Source organism: Megalopta genalis, chromosome 8, assembly GCF_051020955.1.
Source record: "Megalopta genalis isolate 19385.01 chromosome 8, iyMegGena1_principal, whole genome shotgun sequence".
Classification (NCBI taxonomy): domain Eukaryota; kingdom Metazoa; phylum Arthropoda; class Insecta; order Hymenoptera; family Halictidae; genus Megalopta; species Megalopta genalis.
The window spans coordinates 3,104,709-3,131,263 of record NC_135020.1 but is presented as its reverse complement, the minus strand read 5'-3'; positions in this window follow the sequence as shown (position 1 = coordinate 3,131,263).

Here is a 26,555-nt window from a genome sequence, read left to right as displayed (position 1 = left end):
AACAACGAGAACAACGAGAACAACGAGAACAACGAGAACAACGAGAACAACAACGAGAACAACGAGAACAACGAGAACAACGAGAACAACGAGAACAACGAGAACAACGAGAACAACGAGAACAACGAGAACAACGAGAACAACGAGAACAACGAGAACAACGAGAACAACGAGAACAACGAGAACAACGAGAACAACGAGAACAACGAAAACAACGAGAACAACGAGAACAACGAGAACAACGAGAACAACGAGAACAACGAGAACAACGAGAACAACGAGAACAACGAGAACAACGAGAGCAACGAGAACAACGAGAACAACGAGAGCAACGAGAACAACGAGAACAACGAGAACAACAAGAACAACAACGAGAACAACGAGAACAACGAGAACAACGAGAACAACAAGAACAACGAGAACAACAAGAACAACAAGAACAACAAGAACAACAAGAACAACAAATACAACAAGAACAACCGGAACAACAAGAACAACAAGAACAACTAGAACAACAAGAACAACAGGAACAACAAGAGCAACAAGAACTACCAGAACAACAAGAACAACAAGAACAACAAGAACAACAAGGACAACAACAACAACAACAACAACAACAACAACAAGATCAACATGACCAGCAAGAACAACAAGAACAACAAGAACAACAAGAACAAGAACAGCAAGATCAACAACAACAACAACAACAGCAACAAGAGCAACAACAACAACAACAGCAACAAGAGCAACAAAAGCAACAAGAGCAACAAGAACGACAAGAACAACAAGAACAACAAGATCAACAAGAGCAACAAGAGCAGCAAGAACAACAACAACGGCAAGGACAACAACAACAACAACAACAACAACAACAACAAGAACAGAAAGAACAACAAGGACAACAAGAACAAGAACTGCAAGAGCAACAACAACAAGAACCACATGAACAACAACAAGAACAACAAGAGCAACAAGAACAACAACAAGAACAACAAGAGCAACAAGAACAACAAGAGCAACAAGAGCAACAAGAACAACAAGATCAACAAGAACAACAAGAACAACAAGAACAACAGAGACAACAACAACAAGAACAACAAGGACAACAACAACAACAACAAGGACAACTAGAACAACAACAAGGACAACATGAACAGCAAAAACAACAAGAACAACAAGAGCAACAAGAACAACAAGAACAACAAGAACAACAAGGACAACAACAACAATAACAACAACAAGAACAACAAGAACAAGAAGAACAAGAAGAACAAGAAGAACAAGAAGAACAACAAGAGCAACAAGAACATCTAGAACAACAAGAACAACAAGAACAACCGGAACAACAAGAACAACAAGAACAAGAACAACAAGAACAACAACAACAACAAGAACAACAAGGACAACATCAACAACAACAACAAGGACAACAAGAACAACAAGAACAACAAGAACAACAAGATCAACAAGAACAACAAGAACAACAAGAACAACAAGAACAACAAGAACAACAAGAACAACAAGAACAACAAGAACAACAAGATCAACAAGAACAACAAGAACAACAAGAACAACAAGAACAACAAGAACAACAAGAACAACAAGAACAACAAGAACAACAAGAACAACAAGAGCAACAAGAACAACAAGAACAACAAGAACAACAAGAACAACAAGATCAACAAGAACAACAAGAACAACAAGAACAACAAGAACAACAAGAACAACAAGGACAACAACAACAAGAACAACAAGGACAACAACAACAACAACAAGGACAACTAGAACAACAACAAGAAGAACAACAAGAACAACAAGAACAACAAGAACAACATGAGCAACAAGAACAACAAGAACAACAAGAACAACAAGAACAACAAGAGCAACAAGAACAACAAGAACAACATGACCAGCAAGAACAACAAGAACAACAAGAACAAGAACAGCAAGAAAAACAACAACAACAAAAATAAGAACAACAACAACAACAAGAACAACAACATGAACAACCGGAACAACCTGAACAACAAGAACAACAAGAACAACCAGAACAACAACAATTAGAACAACTAGCACAACAACAACAAGAACAACAAGAACAACAAGAACAACTAGAACAACAAGGACAACAAGACAACATGAACACCAAGAACAACAAGAACAAGAACAACAAGAACAACCGGAACAACAAGAACAACAAGAACAACCAGAACAACAAGAACAACAAGAACAACAAGGACAACAACAACAAGAACAACAAGGGCAACAACAACAACAAGGACAACTAGAACAACAACAAGAAGAACAACAAGAACAACATGAACAGCAAAAACAACAAGAACAACAAGAACAACAAGAGCAACAAGAACAACAAGAACAACAAGAACAACAAGAACAACAAGAACAACAAGAACAACAATAACAACAACAACAACAACGACAACAACGACAACAAGAACAACAACAACAACAAGAACAAGAACAACGGGAACAACAACAACAAGAACAACAAGAACAAGAACAACGGGAACAACAACGACGAGAGCAACAAGAGCAACAAGAACAACAAGAACAATAAGAACAACGAGAACAACAAGAACAAGTACAACAAGATAAACAAGAACAACAAGAACAACAAGAACAACAAGAACAACAAGAACAACAAGAACAACAAGAGCAACAAGAACAACAAGAACAACAAGAACAACAAGAACAACAAGAACAACAAGAACAACAAGAACAACAAGAACAACAAGAACAACAAAAACAACAAGAACAACAAGATCAACAAGAACAACAAGAACAACAAGAACAGCAAGAACAACAAGAACAACAAGAACAACAAGAACAACAAGAACAACAAGAACAACAAGAACAACAAGAACAACAAGAACAACAAGAACAGCAAGAACAACAACAACAACAAGAACAACAACAAGATCAACAAGAACAACAACAAGAACAACAAGAGCAACAAGAACAACAAGAGCAACAAGAGCAACAAGTACAACAAGATCAACAAGAACAACAAGCACAACAAGAACAACAAGGACAACAACAGCAAGAACAACAAGGACAACAACAACAACAAGGACAACTACAACAACAAGAAGAAGAACAACAAGAACAACATGAACAGCAAAAACAGCAAGAACAACAACAACAACAAGAACAGCAAGAACAACAAGGACAACAAGAACAAGAACAGCAAGAGCAACAACAACAAGAACCACATGAACAACAACAACAAGAACAACAAGAACAACAACAACAACAGGAACAACAAGAACCACAACGACAAGAACAACAACAACAAGAACAACAAAAACAAGAACAACAAGAACAACAACAAGAACAGCAAGTGCAACAACAACAACAACAAGATCAACAACAACAACAAGAACAACAAGAACAACAAGCCCAACAAGAAGAACAAGAACAACAAGAACAACAAGAACAACAACAACAACAAGAACAAGTAGAACAACAACAACAAGAGCAACAAGAACAACAAGAACAAGAACAGCAAGAATAACAACAACAACAAGAACAACAAGAACAACAAGAACAACAAGAACAACAAGAACAACAAGAACAACAAGGACAACAACAACAACAACAATAACAACATGAACAGCAAGAACAGCATGAACAGCAAGAAAAACAAGAACAAGAACAGCAAGAACAACAACAACAACAAGAACAACAAGAACAAGGACAACAACAACAACAAGAACAACAAGAACAACACGAACAACAACAACAAGAACAACAAGAACAACAAGAACAACAAGAACAACAAGAACAACAAGAACAACAAGAAAAACAAGAACAACAAGCCCAACAAGAACAACAAGAACAACAAGAACAACAAGAACAACAAGAACAACAAGAACAACAAGAACAACAAGAACAACGAGAACAACGAGAACAACGAGAACAACGAGAACAACGAGAACAACGAGAACAACGAGAACAACGAGAACAACGAGAACAACGAGAACAACGAGAACAACGAGAACAACGAGAACAACGAGAACAACAAGAACAACGAGAACAACGAGAACAACGAGAACAACGAGAACAACGAGAACAACGAGAACAACGAGAACAACAACGAGAACAACGAGAACAACGAGAACAACGAGAACAACGAGAACAACGAGAACAACGAGAACAACGAGAACAACGAGAACAACGAGAACAACGAGAACAACGAGAACAACGAGAACAACGAGAACAACGAGAACAACGAGAACAACGAGAACAACGAGAACAACGAAAACAACGAGAACAACGAGAACAACGAGAACAACGAGAACAACGAGAACAACGAGAACAACGAGAACAACGAGAACAACGAGAACAACGAGAACAACGAGAACAACGAGAGCAACGAGAACAACGAGAACAACGAGAGCAACGAGAACAACGAGAACAACGAGAACAACGAGAACAACAAGAACAACAACGAGAACAACGAGAACAACGAGAACAACGAGAACAACAAGAACAACGAGAACAACAAGAACAACAAGAACAACAAGAACAACAAGAACAACAAATACAACAAGAACAACCGGAACAACAAGAACAACAAGAACAACTAGAACAACAAGAACAACAGGAACAACAAGAGCAACAAGAACTACCAGAACAACAAGAACAACAAGAACAACAAGAACAACAAGGACAACAACAACAACAACAACAACAACAACAACAAGATCAACATGACCAGCAAGAACAACAAGAACAACAAGAACAACAAGAACAAGAACAGCAAGATCAACAACAACAACAACAACAGCAACAAGAGCAACAACAACAACAACAGCAACAAGAGCAACAAAAGCAACAAGAGCAACAAGAACGACAAGAACAACAAGAACAACAAGATCAACAAGAGCAACAAGAGCAGCAAGAACAACAACAACGGCAAGGACAACAACAACAACAACAACAACAACAACAAGAACAGAAAGAACAACAAGGACAACAAGAACAAGAACTGCAAGAGCAACAACAACAAGAACCACATGAACAACAACAAGAACAACAAGAGCAACAAGAACAACAACAAGAACAACAAGAGCAACAAGAACAACAAGAGCAACAAGAGCAACAAGAACAACAAGATCAACAAGAACAACAAGAACAACAAGAACAACAGAGACAACAACAACAAGAACAACAAGGACAACAACAACAACAACAAGGACAACTAGAACAACAACAAGGACAACATGAACAGCAAAAACAACAAGAACAACAAGAGCAACAAGAACAACAAGAACAACAAGAACAACAAGGACAACAACAACAATAACAACAACAAGAACAACAAGAACAAGAAGAACAAGAAGAACAAGAAGAACAAGAAGAACAACAAGAGCAACAAGAACATCTAGAACAACAAGAACAACAAGAACAACCGGAACAACAAGAACAACAAGAACAAGAACAACAAGAACAACAACAACAACAAGAACAACAAGGACAACATCAACAACAACAACAAGGACAACAAGAACAACAAGAACAACAAGAACAACAAGATCAACAAGAACAACAAGAACAACAAGAACAACAAGAACAACAAGAACAACAAGAACAACAAGAACAACAAGAACAACAAGATCAACAAGAACAACAAGAACAACAAGAACAACAAGAACAACAAGAACAACAAGAACAACAAGAACAACAAGAACAACAAGAACAACAAGAGCAACAAGAACAACAAGAACAACAAGAACAACAAGAACAACAAGATCAACAAGAACAACAAGAACAACAAGAACAACAAGAACAACAAGAACAACAAGGACAACAACAACAAGAACAACAAGGACAACAACAACAACAACAAGGACAACTAGAACAACAACAAGAAGAACAACAAGAACAACAAGAACAACAAGAACAACATGAGCAACAAGAACAACAAGAACAACAAGAACAACAAGAACAACAAGAGCAACAAGAACAACAAGAACAACATGACCAGCAAGAACAACAAGAACAGCAAGAACAAGAACAGCAAGAAAAACAACAACAACAAAAATAAGAACAACAACAACAACAAGAACAACAACATGAACAACCGGAACAACCTGAACAACAAGAACAACAAGAACAACCAGAACAACAACAATTAGAACAACTAGCACAACAACAACAAGAACAACAAGAACAACAAGAACAACTAGAACAACAAGGACAACAAGACAACATGAACACCAAGAACAACAAGAACAAGAACAACAAGAACAACCGGAACAACAAGAACAACAAGAACAACCAGAACAACAAGAACAACAAGAACAACAAGGACAACAACAACAAGAACAACAAGGGCAACAACAACAACAAGGACAACTAGAACAACAACAAGAAGAACAACAAGAACAACATGAACAGCAAAAACAACAAGAACAACAAGAACAACAAGAGCAACAAGAACAACAAGAACAACAAGAACAACAAGAACAACAAGAACAACAATAACAACAACAACAACAACGACAACAACGACAACAAGAACAACAACAACAACAAGAACAAGAACAACGGGAACAACAACAACAAGAACAACAAGAACAAGAACAACGGGAACAACAACGACGAGAGCAACAAGAGCAACAAGAACAACAAGAACAATAAGAACAACGAGAACAACAAGAACAAGTACAACAAGATAAACAAGAACAACAAGAACAACAAGAACAACAAGAACAACAAGAACAACAAGAACAACAAGAGCAACAAGAACAACAAGAACAACAAGAACAACAAGAACAACAAGAACAACAAGAACAACAAGAACAACAAGAACAACAAGAACAACAAAAACAACAAGAACAACAAGATCAACAAGAACAACAAGAACAACAAGAACAGCAAGAACAACAAGAACAACAAGAACAACAAGAACAACAAGAACAACAAGAACAACAAGAACAACAAGAACAACAAGAACAACAAGAACAGCAAGAACAACAACAACAACAAGAACAACAACAAGATCAACAAGAACAACAACAAGAACAACAAGAGCAACAAGAACAACAAGAGCAACAAGAGCAACAAGTACAACAAGATCAACAAGAACAACAAGCACAACAAGAACAACAAGGACAACAACAGCAAGAACAACAAGGACAACAACAACAACAAGGACAACTACAACAACAAGAAGAAGAACAACAAGAACAACATGAACAGCAAAAACAGCAAGAACAACAACAACAACAAGAACAGCAAGAACAACAAGGACAACAAGAACAAGAACAGCAAGAGCAACAACAACAAGAACCACATGAACAACAACAACAAGAACAACAAGAACAACAACAACAACAGGAACAACAAGAACCACAACGACAAGAACAACAACAACAAGAACAACAAAAACAAGAACAACAAGAACAACAACAAGAACAACAAGAGCAACAAGAACAACAAGAGCAACAAGAACAACAAGAGCAACTAGAGCAACAAGAACAACAAGATCAACAAGAACAACAAGCACAACAAGAATAACAAGGACAACAACAACAAGAACAACAAGGACAACAAGAACAACAAGAACAACAAGAGCAACAAGAACAACAAGAACAACAAGAACAACAAGAACAACAAGAACAACATGAACAGCAAAAACAACAAGAACAACAAGAACAACAAGAACAACAAGAGCAACAAGAACAACAAGAACAACAAGAACAACAAGAACAACAAGAACAACAAGAACAACAAGAACAACAAGAACAACAAGAACAGCAAGAACAACAAGAACAACAAGGACAACAACAGCAAGAACAACAAGGACAACAACAACAACAAGGACAACTACAACAACAAGAAGAAGAACAACAAGAACAACATGAACAGCAAAAACCGCAAGAACAACAACAACAAGAAGAACAGCAAGAACAACAAGGACAACAAGAACAAGAACAGCAAGAGCAACAACAACAAGAACCACATGAACAACAACAACAAGAACAACAAGAACAAGAACAACAACAGGAACAACAAGAACCACAACGACAAGAACAACAACAACAAGAACAACAAAAACAAGAACAACAAGAACAACAACAAGAACAACAAGAGCAACAAGAACAACAAGAGCAACAAGAACAACAAGAGCAACAAGAGCAACAAGAACAACAACAACAAGAACAACAAAAACAAGAACAACAAGAACAACAACAAGAACAACAAGAGCAACAAGAACAACAAGAGCAACAAGAACAACAAGAGCAACAAGAGCAACAAGAACAACAAGATCAACAAGAACAACAAGCACAACAAGAATAACAAGGACAACAACAACAACAACAACAAGGACAACAACAACAACAAGGACAACTAGAACAACAACAAGAAGAACAACAAGAACAACATGAACAGCAAAAACAACAAGAACAACAAGAACAACAAGAGCAACAAGAACAACAAGAACAACAAGAACAACAAGAACAACAAGAACAACAAGAACAACAAGAACAACAACAACAACAACGACAACAACGACAACAAGAACAACAACAACAAGAACAAGAACAACGGGAACAACAACGACAAGAACAACAAGAACAAGAACAACGGGAACAACAACGACGAGAGCAACAAGAGCAACAAGAACAACAAGAACAATAAGAACAACGAGAACAACAAGAACAAGTACAACAAGATCAACAAGAACAACAAGAACAACAAGAACAACAAGAACAACAAGAACAACAAGAACAACAAGAACAACAAGAACAACAAGAACAACAAGAACAACAAGAACAACAAGAACAACAAGAACAACAAGAACAACCAGAACAACAAGAACAACAAGAACAACAAGAACAACAAGAACAACAAGAACAACAAGAACAACGAGAACAACGAGAACAACGAGAACAACGAGAACAACGGGAACAGCGAGAACAACGAGAACAACGAGAACAACGAGAACAACGAGAACAACAAGAATAACAAGAACAACAAGAACAGCCAGAACAGCAAGAAGAACAACATGAACAACAAGAACAACAAGAACAACAAGAACAACAAGATCAACAAAAACAACAAGAACAACAAGAACAACAAGATCAACAAAAACAACAACTACAACAAGAACAGCAAGAACAACAAGAACAGCAAGAACAACAAGGACAACAAGAACAAGAACAGCAAGGGCAACAACAACAAGAACCACATGAACAACAACAACAAGAACAACAAGAACAACAACAACAACAGGAACAACAAGAACCACAACGACAAGAACAACAACAACAAGAACAACAAAAACAAGAACAACAACAAGAACAACAAGAGCAACCAGAACAACAAGAGCAACAAGAACAACAAGAGCAACAAGAGCAACAAGAACAACAGGAACAACAAGAACCACAACGACAAGAACAACAACAACAAGAACAACAAAAACAAGAACAACAAGAACAACAACAAGAACAACAACAAGAACAACAAGAGCAACAAGAACAACAAGAACAACAAGAGCAACAAGAACAACAAGAACAACAACAACAATAACAACAACAAGAGCAACAAGAGCAACAAGAACAACAACAACAAGAACAACAAAAACAAGAACAACAAGAACAACAACAAGAACAACAAGAGCAACAAGAACAACAAGAGCAACAAGAACAACAAGAGCAACAAGAGCAACAAGAACAACAAGAACTACAACAACAACAACTACAACAAGAACAGCAAGAACAACAAGAACAACAAGAACAACAAGAACAACAAGAACAACAAGAACAACAAGAACAACAAGAACAACAAGAACAACAAGAACAACAAGAACAACAAGAACAACAAGAACAACAAGAACAACAAGAACAACAAGAACAACAAGAACAACAAGAACAACAAGAACAACAAGATCAACAAGAACAACAAGAACAACAAGAACAACAAGAACAACAAGAACGACAAGAACAACAAGAACAACATGAACAACAAGTACAACAAGAACAACGAGAACAACAAGAACAACAAGAAGAACAACAAGAACAACAAGAACAACAAGAAGAACAACAAGAACAACAAGAACAAGAAGAACAACAAGAAGAACAACAAGAACAACAACAAGAACAACAACAACAACAACTAGAACAAGAAGAACAACAAGAACACCAAGAACACCAAGAACAACAAGAACAACAAGAACAACGAGAACAACGAGAACAACGAGAACAACGAGAACAACGAGAACAACGAGAACAACCAGAACAACAAGAACAACAAGAACAGCAAGAACAACAAGAACAACGAGAACAACGAGAACAACCAGAACAACAAGAACAACAAGAACTGCAAGAACAACAAGAACTACAACAACAACAAGGACAACAACAACAACTACAGCAAGAACAGCAAGAACTACAACAACAACAAGAACAACAAGAACAACAAGATCAACAAAAACCACAAGAACAACAAGAACAACAAGAACAACAAGGACAACAAGAACAACAAGAACAACAAGAACAACAAGAACAACAAGAACTACAACAACAACAACTACAACAAGAACAGCAAGAACAACAAGAACAACAAGAGCAACAAGAACAACAAGAACAACCAGAACAACAAGAACAACAAGAACAACAAGAACAACAAGAACAACAAGAACAACAAGAACAACAAGAACAACAAGAACAACAAGAACAACAAGAACAACAAGAACAACAAGAACAACAAGAACAACAAGAAGAACAACAAGAACAAGAAGAACAACAAGAAGAACAACAAGAACAACAACAAGAACAACAACAACAACAACTAGAACAAGAAGAACAACAAGAACACCAAGAACAACAAGAACAACAGGAACAACAAGTACACCAAGATCAACAAGATCAACAAGAACAACAAGAACAACAAGATCAACAAAAACAACAAGATCAACAAGTGCAACAAGAACAACAAGGACAACAAGAACAACAAGAACAACAAGAACAACCAGAACAACAAGAACAACAAGAACAACAAGAACAACAAGAACAACAAGAACTACAACAACAACAAGGACATCAACAACAACTACAACAAGTACAGCAAGAACAACAACAACAACAACAAGAACAACAAGAACAACAATTACAACAAGAACAACGAGAACAACGTGAACAACGAGAACAACGATAACAACGAGAACAACGAGAACAACGAGAACAACGAGAACAACGAGAACAACGAGAACAACGAGATCAACGAGAACAACGAGAACAACGAGAACAACGGGAACAACGAGAACAACAAGCCCAACAAGAGCAAAAAGAGCAACAAGAGCAACAAGAGCAACAAGTGCGACAAGAGCGACAAGATCAACAAGAGCAACAAGAGCAACAAGAGCAACAAGAACAACAACAACAACAACAACAACAAGAACAAGAACAACGGGAACAACAACAACAAGAACAACAAGAACAAGAACAACGGGAACAACAACGACGAGAGCAACAAGAGCAACAAGAACAACAAGAACAATAAGAACAACGAGAACAACAAGAACAAGTACAACAAGATCAACAAGAACAACAAGAACAACAAGAACAACAAGAACAACAAGAACAACAAGAACAACAAGAGCAACAAGAACAACAAGAACAACAAGAACAACAAGAACAACAAGAACAACAAGAACAGCAAGAACAACAACAACAACAACAACAACAACAACAAGAACAACAATTACAACAAGAACAACGAGAACAACGAGAACAACGAGAACAACGAGAACAACGAGAACAACGAGAACAACGAGAACAACGAGAACAACGAGAACAACGAGAACAGCGAGAACAACGAGAACAACGAGAACAACGAGAACAACGAGAGCAACGAGAACAACGAGAACAACGAGAACAACAAGAACAACGAGAACAACGAGAACAACGAGAACAACAAGAACAACAACGAGAACAACGAGAACAACGAGAACAACGAGAACAACAAGAACAACGAGAACAACAAGAACAACAAGAACAACAAGAACAACAAGAACAACAAATACAACAAGAACAACCGGAACAACAAGAACAACAAGAACAACTAGAACAACAAGAACAACAGGAACAACAAGAGCAACAGGAACAACAAGTACACCAAGATCAACAAGATCAACAAGAACAACAAGAACAACAAGATCAACAAAAACAACAAGATCAACAAGTGCAACAAGAACAACAAGGACAACAAGAACAACAAGAACAACAAGAACAACCAGAACAACAAGAACAACAAGAACAACAAGTACTACAACAACAACAAGGACATCAACAACAACTACAACAAGTACAGCAAGAACAACAACAACAACAACAAGAACAACAAGAACAACAATTACAACAAGAACAACGAGAACAACGAGAACAACGAGAACAACGATAACAACGAGAACAACGAGAACAACGAGAACAACGAGAACAACGAGAACAACGAGAACAACGAGAACAACGAGAACAACGAGAACAACGGGAACAACGAGAACAACAAGCCCAACAAGAGCAAAAAGAGCAACAAGAGCAACAAGAGCAACAAGTGCGACAAGAGCGACAAGATCAACAAGAGCAACAAGAGCAACAAGAGCAACAAGAACAACAACAACAACAACAACAACAAGAACAAGAACAACGGGAACAACAACAACAAGAACAACAAGAACAAGAACAACGGGAACAACAACGACGAGAGCAACAAGAGCAACAAGAACAACAAGAGCAACAAGAACAACAAGAACAATAAGAACAACGAGAACAACAAGAACAAGTACAACAAGATCAACAAGAACAACAAGAACAACAAGAACAACAAGAACAACAAGAACAACAAGAACAACAAGAGCAACAAGAACAACAAGAACAACAAGAACAACAAGAACAACAAGAACAACAACAACAACAACAACAACAACAAGAACAACAATTACAACAAGAACAACGAGAACAACGAGAACAACGAGAACAACGAGAACAACGAGAACAACGAGAACAACGAGAACAACGAGAACAGCGAGAACAACGAGAACAACGAGAACAACGAGAACAACGAGAGCAACGAGAACAACGAGAACAACGAGAGCAACGAGAACAACGAGAACAACGAGAACAACGAGAACAACAAGAACAACAACGAGAACAACGAGAACAACGAGAACAACGAGAACAACAAGAACAACGAGAACAACAAGAACAACAAGAACAACAAGAACAACAAGAACAACAAGAACAACAAGAACAACAAATACAACAAGAACAACCGGAACAACAAGAACAACAAGAACAACTAGAACAACAAGAACAACAGGAACAACAAGAGCAACAAGAACTACCAGAACAACAAGAACAACAAGAACAACAAGAACAACAAGGACAACAACAACAACAACAACAACAACAACAAGATCAACATGACCAGCAAGAACAACAAGAACAACAAGAACAACAAGAACAAGAACAGCAAGATCAACAACAACAACAACAACAGCAACAAGAGCAACAACAACAACAACAGCAACAAGAGCAAGAAAAGCAACAAGAGCAACAAGAACGACAAGAACAACAAGAACAACAAGATCAACAAGAGCAACAAGAGCAGCAAGAACAACAACAACGGCAAGGACAACAACAACAACAACAACAACAAGAACAGAAAGAACAACGAGGACAACAAGAACAAGAACTGCAAGAGCAACAACAACAAGAACCACATGAACAACAACAAGAACAACAAGAGCAACAAGAACAACAACAAGAACAACAAGAGCAACAAGAACAACAAGAGCAACAAGAGCAACAAGAACAACAAGATCAACTAGAACAACAAGGACAACAAGACAACATGAACACCAAGAACAACAAGAACAAGAACAACAAGAACAACCGGAACAACAAGAACAACAAGAACAACCAGAACAACAAGAACAACAAGAACAACAAGGACAACAACAACAAGAACAACAAGGGCAACAACAACAACAAGGACAACTAGAACAACAACAAGAAGAACAACAAGAACAACAAGAACAACAAGAACAACAAGAACAACAAGAACAACAAGAACTACAACAACAACAAGGACATCAACAACAACTACAACAAGTACAGCAAGAACAACAACAACAACAACAAGAACAACAAGAACAACAATTACAACAAGAACAACGAGAACAACGAGAACAACGAGAACAACGATAACAACGAGAACAACGAGAACAACGAGAACAACGAGAACAACGAGAACAACGAGAACAACGAGAACAACGAGAACAACGAGAACAACGGGAACAACGAGAACAACGAGAACAACGAGAACAACGAGAACAACAAGAACAACAACGAGAACAACGAGAACAGCAAGAACAACAAGAACAACAAGAACAACAAGAACAACAAGAACAACAAGAACAACAAGAACAACAAGAACAACAAGAACAACCGGAACAACAAGAACAACAAGAACAACTAGAACAACAAGAACAACAGGAACATCAAGAACAACAAGATCAACATGACCAGCAAGAACAACAAGAACAACAAGAACAATAAGAACAACAAGAACAACAAGAACAACAAGAACAACAAGAACAACAAGAACAACAAGGACAAGAACAACAACTACAACAAGAACAGCAAGAACAACAACAACAACAAGAACAACAACAACAACAAGAACAACAACAAGAACAACAAGAACAACAAGAGCAACAAGAACAACAAGAACAACAAGAACAACAAGATCAACAAATACAACAAGAACAACAAGAACAACAAGAACAACAAGAACAACAAGAACAACAAGAACAACAAGAACTACAACAACAACAAGGACAACAAGAACAACAACAACAACAACAAGAACAACTAGAACAACAACAACAAGAACAACAAGAACAACAAGAACAACAAGAATAACAAGAACAACAAGAACAACAAGGACAACAACAACAACAACCACAAGAACAACAAGAACAACAACAACAACAAGAACAACAAGAACAACAAGAACAACAAGAACAACAAGAACAACAAGAACAACAAGAGCAACAAGAACAACAAGAACAACAATGAGAACAGGAACAACAAGAACAACAAGAGCAACAAGAGCAACAAGAACAACAAGAACAACAAGAACAGCAAGAACAACAAGAACAGCAAGAACAACAAGAACAACAAGAACAACAAGAACAACAAGCACAACAACAACAAGAACAACAACAAGAACAACAAGAACAGCAAGTGCAACAACAACAACAACAAGATCAACAACAACAACAAGAACAACAACAACAAGAACAACAAGAACAACAAGAACAACAAGAACAACAAGCCCAACAAGAAGAACAAGAACAACAACAACAACAAGAACAAGTAGAACAACAACAACAAGAGCAACAAGAACAACAAGAACAAGAACAGCAAGAATAACAACAACAACAAGAACAACAAGAACAACAAGGACAACAACAACAACAACAATAACAACATGAACAGCAAGAACAGCAAGAACAGCAAGAAAAACAAGAACAAGAACAGCAAGAACAACAACAACAAGAAGAACAACAAGAACAAGGACAACAACAACTACAAGAACAACAAGAACAACACGAACAACAACAACAAGAACAACAAGAACAACAAGAACAACAAGAACAACAAGAAAAACAAGAACAACAAGCCCAACAAGAACAACAAGAACAACAAGAACAACAAGAACAACAAGAACAACAAGAACAACAAGAACAACGAGAACAACGAGAACAACGAGAACAACGAGAACAACGAGAACAACGAGAACAACGAGAACAACGAGAACAACGAGAACAACAACGAGAACAACGAGAACATCAAGAACAACAAGAACAACCGGAACAACAAGAACAACAAGAACAACTAGAACAACAAGAACAACAGGAACAACAAGAACAACAAGATCAACATGACCAGCAAGAACAACAAGAACAACAAGAACAATAAGAACAACAAGAACAACAAGAACAACAAGAACAACAAGGACAAGAACAACAACTACAACAAGAACAGCAAGAACAACAACAACAACAAGAACAAAAACAACAACAAGAACAACAACAAGAACAACAAGAACAACAAGAGCAACAAGAACAACAAGAACAACAAGAACAACAAGAACAACAAGATCAACAAATACAACAAGAACAACAAGAACAACAAGAACAACAAGAACAACAAGAACAACAAGAACTACAACAACAACAAGGACAACAAGAACAACAACAACAACAACAAGAACAACTAGAACAACAACAACAAGAACAACAAGAACAACAAGAACAACAAGAATAACAAGAACAACAAGAACAACAAGGACAACAACAACAACAACCACAAGAACAACAAGAACAACAAGAACAACAAGAACAACAAGAACAACAAGAACAACAAGAACAACAAGAACAACAAGAACAACAAGAACAACAAGAACAACAAGAGCAACAAGAACAACAAGAACAACAACGAGAACAGGAACAACAAGAACAACAAGAACAACAAGAGCAACAAGAACAACAAGAACAACAAGAACAGCAAGAACAACAAGAACAGCAAGAACAACAAGAACAACAAGAACAACAAGAACAACAAGCACAACAACAACAAGAACAACAACAAGAACAACAAGAACAGCAAGTGCAACAACAACAACAACAAGATCAACAACAACAACAAGAACAACAACAACAAGAACAACAAGAACAACAAGCCCAACAAGAAGAACAAGAACAACAAGAACAACAAGAACAACAACAACAACAAGAACAAGTAGAACAACAACAACAAGAGCAACAAGAACAACAAGAACAAGAACAGCAAGAATAACAACAACAACAAGAACAACAAGAACAACAAGAACAACAAGAACAACAAGAACAACAAGGACAACAACAACAACAACAATAACAACATGAACAGCAAGAACAGCAAGAACAGCAAGAAAAACAAGAACAAGAACAGCAAGAACAACAACAACAACAAGAACAACAAGAACAAGGACAACAACAACAACAAGAACAACAAGAACAACACGAACAACAACAACAAGAACAACAAGAACAACAAGAACAACAAGAACAACAAGAACAACAAGAACAACAAGAACAACAAGAACAACAAGAACAACAAGAAAAACAAGAACAACAAGCCCAACAAGAGCAAAAAGAGCAACAAGAGCAACAAGAGCAACAAGTGCGACAAGAGCAACAAGATCAACAAGAGCAACAAGAGCAACAAGAGCAACAAGAACAACAAGAACAACAAGAACAACAAGAACAACAAGAACAACAAGCCCAACAAGAGCAAAAAGAGCAACAAGAGCAACAAGAGCAACAAGTGCGACAAGAGCAACAAGATCAACAAGAGCAACAAGAGCAGTAAGAGCAACAAGAACAACAAGAACAACAAGAACAACAAGAACAACGAGAACAACGAGAACAACGAGAACAACGAGAACAACGAGAACAACGGGAACAACGAGAACAACGAGAACAACAAGAACAGCAAGAACAACAAGAACAGCAAGAACAACAAGATCAACAAGAACAACAACAAGAACAACAAGAGCAACAAGATCAACAAAAACAAATAGAACTACAAGAAGAACAAGGCCAACAAGAACAAGAAGAACAACAAGAACAACAAGAACAACAAGAACAACAAGAACAACAAGAACAACAAGAACAACAAGAACAACAAGAACAACGAGAACAACGAGAACAACGAGAACAACGAGAACAACGAGAACAACGAGAACATCGAGAACAACGAGAACAACGAGAACAACGAGAACAACGAGAACAACAACGAGAACAACGAGAACATCAAGAACATCAAGCACAACAAGAACATCAAGAACAACAAGAACAGCAAGAACAACAAGAACAACAAGAACAACAAGAACAACAAGAACAACAAGAACAGCAAGAACAACAACAACAAGAACAACAATTACAACAAGAACAACGAGAACAACGAGAACAACGAGAACAACGAGAACAACGAGAACAACGAGAACAACGAGAACAACGAGAACAACGAGAACAACGAGAACAACGAGAACAACGAGAACAACGAGAACAACGAGAACAACAAGAACAACAACGAGAACAACGAGAACAACGAGAACAACGAGAACAACAAGAACAACAAGAACAACAAGAACAACAATAACAACAAGAACAACAAGAACAACCGGAACAACAAGAACAACAAGAACAACTAGAACAATAAGAACAACAGGAACAACAAGAGCAACAAGAACTACCAGAACAACAAGAACAACAAGAACAACAAGAACAACAAGAACAACAAGAACAACAAGGACAACAACAACAACAACAACAACAACAACAACAAGAACAACAAGATCAACATGACCAGCAAGAACAACAAGAACAACAAGAACAACAAGAACAACAAGAACAACAAGAACAACAAGGACAACAACAACAAGAACAACAAGGACAACAACAACAACAACAAGGACAACTAGAACAACAACAAGAAGAACAACAAGAACAACATGAACAGCAAAAACAACAAGAACAACAAGAACAACAAGAACAACAAGAACAACAAGAACAACAAGAACAACAAGGACAACAAGAACAACAAGAACAACAAGAACAACAAGAACAACAAGAACAACAAGAACAACAAGAACAACAAGAACAACAAGAACGACAAGAACAACAAGAACAACAAGGACAACAACAACAATAACAACAACAAGAACAACAACAAGAACAACAAGAACAAGAAGAACAAGAAGAACAAGAAGAACAAGAAGAACAACAAGAGCAACAAGAACAACTAGAACAACAAGAACAACAAGGACAACATCAACAACAACAACAAGAACAACAAGAACAACAAGAACAACTAGATCAACAAGAACAACAAGAACAACAAGAACAACAAGAACAACAAGAACAACAAGATCAACAAGAACAACAAGAACAACAAGAACAACAACTACAACAAGAACAACAAGATCAACATGACCAGCAAGAACAACAAGAACAACAAGAACAACAAGAACAACAAGAACAACAAGAACAACAAGAACAACAAGAACAACAAGAACAACAACTACAACAAGAACAACAAGATCAACATGACCAGCAAGAACAACAAGAACAACAAGAACAACAAGAACAACAAGAACAACAAGAACAACAAGGACAACAACAACAAGAACAACAAGGACAACAACAACAACAACAAGGACAACTAGAACAACAACAAGAAGAACAACAAGAACAACATGAACAGCAAAAACAACAAGAACAACAACAAGAACAACAAGAACAAGAAGAACAAGAAGAACAAGAAGAACAAGAAGAACAAGAAGAACAACAAGAGCAACAAGAACAACTAGAACAACAAGAACAACAAGAACAACCGGAACAACAAGAACAACAAGAACAAGAACAACAAGAACAACAACAACAACAAGAACAACAAGGACAACATCAACAACAACAACAAGAACAACAAGAACAACAAGAACAACTAGATCAACAAGAACAACAAGAACAACAAGAACAACAAGAACAACAAGAACAACAAGATCAACAAGAACAACAAGAACAACAAGAACAACAAGAACAACAAGAACAACAAGAACAACAAGAACAACTAGATCAACAAGAACAACAAGAACAACAAGAACAACAAGAACAACAAGAACAACAAGAACAACAAGATCAACAAGAACAACAAGAACAACAAGAACAACAAGAACAACAAGAACAACAAGAACAACAAGAACAACAAGAACAACAAGAACAACAAGAACAACAAGAGCAACAAGAACAACAAGAACAACAAGAACAACAAGAACAACAAGAACAACAAGATCAACAAGAACAACAAGAACAACAAGAACAACAAGAACAACAAGGACAACAACAACAAGAACAACAAGGACAACAACAACAACAACAAGAAGAACAACAAGAACAACATGAACAGCAAAAACAACAAGAACAACAAGAACAACAAGAACAACAAGAACAACAAGAACAACAAGCCCAACAAGAGCAAAAAGAGCAACAAGAGCAACAAGAGCAACAAGTGCGACAAGAGCAACAAGATCAACAAGAGCAACAAGAGCAACAAGAGCAACAAGAACAACAAGAACAACAAGAACAACAAGAACAACGAGAACAACGAGAACAACGAGAACAACGAGAACAACGAGAACAACGGGAACAACGAGAACAACGAGAACAACAAGAACAGCAAGAACAACAAGAACAGCAAGAACAACAAGATCAACAAGAACAACAACAAGAACAACAAGATCAACAAAAACAAATAGAACTACAAGAAGAACAAGGCCAACAAGAACAAGAAGAACAACAAGAACAACAAGAACAACAAGAACAACAAGAACAACAAGAACAACAAGAACAACAAGAACAACAAGAACAACGAGAACAACGAGAACAACGAGAACAACGAGAACAACGAGAACAACGAGAACATCGAGAACAACGAGAACAACGAGAACAACGAGAACAACGAGAACAACAACGAGAACAACGAGAACATCAAGAACATCAAGCACAACAAGAACATCAAGAACAACAAGAACAGCAAGAACAACAAGAACAACAAGAACAACAAGAACAACAAGAACAACAAGAACAACAAGAACAGCAAGAACAACAACAACAAGAACAACAATTACAACAAGAACAACGAGAACAACGAGAACAACGAGAACAACGAGAACAACGAGAACAACGAGAACAACGAGAACAACGAGAACAACGAGAACAACGAGAACAACGAGAACAACGAGAACAACGAGAACAACGAGAACAACGAGAACAACGAGAACAACGAGAACAACAAGAACAACAACGAGAACAACGAGAACAACGAGAACAACAAGAACAACAAGAACAACAAGAACAACAATAACAACAAGAACAACAAGAACAACCGGAACAACAAGAACAACAAGAACAACTAGAACAATAAGAACAACAGGAACAACAAGAGCAACAAGAACTACCAGAACAACAAGAACAACAAGAACAACAAGAACAACAAGGACAACAACAACAACAACAACAACAACAAGAACAACAAGATCAACATGACCAGCAAGAACAACAAGAACAACAAGAACAACAAGAACAACTAGATCAACAAGAACAACAAGAACAACAAGAACAACAAGAACAACAAGAACAACAAGATCAACAAGAACAACAAGAACAACAAGAACAACAAGAACAACAAGAACAACAAGAACAACAAGAACAACTAGATCAACAAGAACAACAAGAACAACAAGAACAACAAGAACAACAAGAACAACAAGAACAACAAGAACAACAAGAACAACAAGAACAACAAGATCAACAAGAACAACAAGAACAACAAGAACAACAAGAACAACAAGAACAACAAGAACAACAAGAACAACAAGAACAACAAGAACAACAAGAACAACAAGAGCAACAAGAACAACAAGAACAACAAGAACAACAAGAACAACAAGAACAACAAGATCAACAAGAACAACAAGAACAACAAGAACAACAAGAACAACAAGGACAACAACAACAAGAACAACAAGGACAACAACAACAACAACAAGAAGAACAACAAGAACAACATGAACAGCAAAAACAACAAGAACAACAAGAACAACAAGAACAACAAGAACAACAAGAACAACAAGAACAACAAGAACAACAAGAACAACAAGAACAACAAGAACAACAAGAACAACAAGGACAACAACAACAATAACAACAACAAGAACAACAAGAACAAGAACAACAAGAAGAACAACAAGAACAACAAGAGCAACAAGAACAACAAGAACAACAAGAACAACAACAAGAACAACAACAACAACAACAACAACAACAGCAAAAACAACAAAAACAACAAGAACAACAAGAACAACAAGAACAACAAGAGCAACAAGAACAGCAAGAACAACAAGAACAACAAGAACAACAAGAGCAACAAGAACAACAAGAACAACATGACCAGCAAGAACAACAAGAACAACAAGAACAAGAACAGCAAGAAAAACAACAACAATAACAACAAAAATAAGAACAACAACAACAACAAGAACAACAACATGAACAGCCGGAACAACAAGAACAACAAAAACAACCAGAACAACAACAATTAGAACAACTAGCACAACAACAACAAGAACAACAAGAACAACAAGAACAACTAGAACAACAAGGACAACAAGACAACATGAACAGCAAGATCAACAAGAACAAGAACAACAAGAACAACCGGAACAACAAGAACAACAAGAACAACAAGAACTTCAAGAACAACAAGAACAACAAGAACAACAAGAACAACAAGAACAACAAGAACAACGAGAACAACGAGAACAACGAGAACAACAAGAACAACGAGAACAACGAGAACAACGAGAACAACGAGAACAACGAGAACAACGAGAACAACGAGAACAACGAGAACAACGAGAACAACGAGAACAACGAGAACAACGAGAACAACAAGAACAACAACGAGAACAACGAGAACAACGAGAACAACGAGAACAACAAGAACAACGAGAACAACAAGAACAACAAGAACAACAAGAACAACAATAACAACAAGAACAACAAGAACAACCGGAACAACAAGAACAACAAGAACAACTAGAACAACAAGAACAACAGGAACAACAAGAGCAACAAGAACTACCAGAACAACAAGAACAACAAGGACAACAACAACAACAACAACAACAACAACAACAACAACAACAACAAGAACAACAAGATCAACATGACCAGCAAGAACAACAAGAACAACAAGAACAACAAGAACAACAAGAACAACAAGAACAAGAACAGCAAGATCAACAACAACAACAACAACAGCAACAAGAGCAACAAAAGCAACAAGAGCAACAAGAACGACAAGAACAACAAGAACAACAAGATCAACAAGAGCAACAAGAGCAACAAGAACAACAAGAACAACAAGAACAGCAAGAACAACAACAACGGCAAGGACAACAACAACAACAACAAGAACAGAAAGAACAACAAGGACAACAAGAACAAGAACTGCAAGAGCAACAACAACAAGAACCACATGAACAACAACAACAAGAACAACAAGAACAACAACAACAACAGGAACAACAAGATCCACAACGACAAGAACAACAACAACAAGGACAACAAAAACAAGAACAACAAGAACAACAACAAGATCAACAAGAGCAACAAGAACAACAAGAGCAACAAGAGCAACAAGAACAACAAGATCAACAAGAACAACAAGAACAACAAGAACAACAAGAACAACAAGGACAACAACAACAAGAACAACAAGGACAACAAGAACAACAACAAGGACAACTAGAACAACAACAAGAAGAACAACAAGAACAACATGAACAGCAAAAACAACAAGAACAACAAGAACAACAAGAACAACAAGAACAACAAGAACAACAAGAACAACAAGAACAACAAGAACAACAAGAGCAACAAGAACAACTAGAACAACAAGAACAACAAGAACAACCGGAACAACAAGAACAACAAGAACAAGAACAACAAGAACAACAACAACAACAAGAACAACAAGGACAACATCAACAACAACAACAAGAACAACAAGAACAACAAGAACAACAAGAACAACAAGAACAACTAGATCAACAAGAACAACAAGAACAACAAGAACAACAAGAACAACAAGAACAACAAGATCAACAAGAACAACAAGAACAACAAGAACAACAAGAACAACAAGAACAACAAGAACAACAAGAACAACAAGAACAACTAGATCAACAAGAACAACAAGAACAACAAGAACAACAAGAACAACAAGATCAACAAGAACAACAAGAACAACAAGAACAACAAGAACAACAAGAACAACAAGAACAACAAGAACAACAAGAACAACAAGAACAACAAGAGCAACAAGAGCAACAAGAACAACAAGAACAACAAGAACAACAAGAACAACAAGAACAACAAGATCAACAAGAACAACAAGAACAACAAGAACAACAAGAACAACAAGAACAACAAGGACAACAACAACAAGAACGACAAGGACAACAACAACAACAACAAGAAGAACAACAAGAACAACATGAACAGCAAAAACAACAAGAACAACAAGAACAACAAGAACAACAAGAACAACAAGAACAACAAGAACAACAAGAACAACAAGAACAACAAGAACAACAAGAACAACAAGAACAACAAGAACAACAAGATCAACAAAAACAACAACTAAAACAAGAACAGCAAGAACAACAAGAACAACAAGAACAACAAGGACAACAAGAACAAGAACAGCAAGAGCAACAGCAACAAGAACCACATGAACAACAACAACAAGAACAACAAGAACAACAACAACAACAGGAACAACAAGAACCACAACGACAAGAACAACAACAACAAGAACAACAAAAACAAGAACAACAAGAACAACAACAAGAACAACAAGAGCAACAAGAACAACAAGAGCAACAAGAACAACAAGAGCAACAAGAACAACAAGAGCAACAAGAACAACAAGAACAACAACAACAACAGGAACAACAAGAACCACAACGACAAGAACAACAACAACAAGAACAACAAAAACAAGAACAACAAGAACAACAACAAGAACAACAAGAGCAACAAGAACAACAAGAGCAACAAGAACAACAAGAGCAACAAGAGCAACAAGAACAACAAGATCAACAAGAACAACAAGCACAACAAGAACAACAAGGACAACAACAACAAGGACAACTAGAACAACAACAAGAAGAACAACAAGAACAACATGAACAGCAAAAACCGCAAGAACAACAGCAACAACAAGAACAGCAAGAACAACAAGGACAACAAGAACAAGAACAGCAAGAGCAACAACAACAAGAACCACATGAACAACAACAACAAGAACAACAAGAACAACAACAACAACAGGAACAACAAGAACCACAACGACAAGAACAACAACAACAAGAACAACAAAAACAAGAACAACAAGAACAACAACAAGAACAACAAGAGCAACAAGAACAACAAGAGCAACAAGAACAACAAGAGCAACAAGAGCAACAAGAACAACAAGATCAACAAGAACAACAAGCACAACAAGAATAACAAGGACAACAACAACAACAACAAGGACAACTAGAACAACAACAAGAAGAACAACAAGAACAACATGAACAGCAAAAACAACAAGAACAACAAGAACAACAAGAGCAACAAGAACAACAAGAACAACAAGAACAACAAGAACAACAAGAACAACAAGAACAACAAGAAGAACGACAACAACAACGACAACAACGACAACAAGAACAACAACAACAACAAGAACAAGAACAACGGGAACAACAACAACAAGAACAACAAGAACAAGAACAACGGGAACAACAACGACGAGAGCAACAAGAGCAACAAGAACAACAAGAACAATAAGAACAACGAGAACAACAAGAACAAGTACAACAAGATCAACAAGAACAACAAGAAAAACAAGAACAACAAGCCCAACAAGAGCAATAAGAGCAACAAGAGCAACAAGAGCAACAAGTGCAACAAGAGCAACAAGATCAACAAGAGCAACAAGGGCAACAAGAGCAACAAGAACAACAAGAACAACGAGAACAACGAGAACAACGAGAACAACGAGAACAACGAGAACAACGAGAACAACGAGAACAACGAGAACAACGAGAACAACGAGAACAACGAGAACAACGAGAACAACGAGAACAACAAGAACAGCAAGAACAACAAGAACAGCAAGAACAACAAGATCAACAAGAACAACAACAAGAACAACAAGAGCAACAAGATCAACAAAAACAAATAGAACAACAAGAAGAACAATGCCAACAAGAACAAGAAGAACAGCAAGAACAACAAGAACAACAAGAACAACAAGAACAACAAGAACAACAAGAACAACAAGAACAACAAGAACAACAAGAACAACAAGAACAACAAGAACAACGAGAACAACGAGAACAACAAGAACAACGAGAACAACGAGGACAACGAGAACAACGAGAACAACGAGAACAACGAGAACAACGAGAACAACGAGAACAACGAGAACAACGAGAACAACGAGAACAACGAGAACAACGAGAACAACGAGAACAACGAGAACAACGAGAACAACGAGAACAACGAGAACAACAAGAACAACAACGAGAACAACGAGAACAACGAGAACAACAAGAACAACAACGAGAACAACGAGAACAACGAGAACAACGAGAACAACGAGAACAACGAGAACAACGAGAACAACGAGAACAACGAGAACAACGAGAACAACGAGAACAACGAGAACAACAAGAACAACAACGAGAACAACGAGAACAACGAGAACAACGAGAACAACAAGAACAACTAGAACAACAAGAGCAACAAGAACTACCAGAACAACAAGAACAACAAGAACAACAAGAACAACAAGGAC